General features: G+C 51.0%; 1 protein-coding gene across 1 annotated transcript in view; it reads left to right on the top strand.

The window, feature by feature from the left end:
• Window positions 1–492, top strand: part of LOC118452890 — a 7,253-nt gene that overhangs the window by 2,002 nt on the left and 4,759 nt on the right. The window lies entirely within an intron of this gene.

Below are 492 nucleotides of genomic sequence, written 5' to 3'. Positions count from 1 at the left end.
AGCTAACGGATGCTCCAGCTTGTTTTACTTGGAAGTAATTCCTGGTCTGACTTGTTGAAGCTCCAGCTCTGCCTATGAGACGCTTCTGCTGATGGATGCTCCAGTTGGCTTCAGCTCTGGCTGATGGACCTTCTACCTGTGGAATTGATGCTGCTTCTGGTGACCACCTCTGGCTTAATAAATGTTCCTTCTTGTTACAAGCCAATAAAAGCTCCAGCTAAAGCTAGCAAGCTTGGCCTTTGGCCAGGTCGTAAATCAATCACTGTCACAACTCCCATATGAATATGAACTGTCATAATTGTACATGGTCTAATTATAGATAATACCTGTGCGGGGGGTGTACACGCCTCGAATAAAGAGTGGGAAAAGTGCCTTTCGCCCCAGAGACTATCTCAGACATTGAGTTCGGCCTGGTGCATGCCGGCGTCCCAAAGTTTGGGGACCAACGCGCCCGGGCCCCCACCTCCGGCAGGGGCCCACGCACCCTGCCCA

The sequence above is a fragment of the Egretta garzetta genome, unplaced genomic scaffold (genome assembly GCF_000687185.1).
Source record: "Egretta garzetta isolate BGI_Z169 unplaced genomic scaffold, ASM68718v1 scaffold378, whole genome shotgun sequence".
Lineage (NCBI taxonomy): Eukaryota > Metazoa > Chordata > Aves > Pelecaniformes > Ardeidae > Egretta > Egretta garzetta.
Note: the sequence above shows the minus strand (reverse complement) of the source record. Positions and strands in the feature narration are given on the sequence as shown.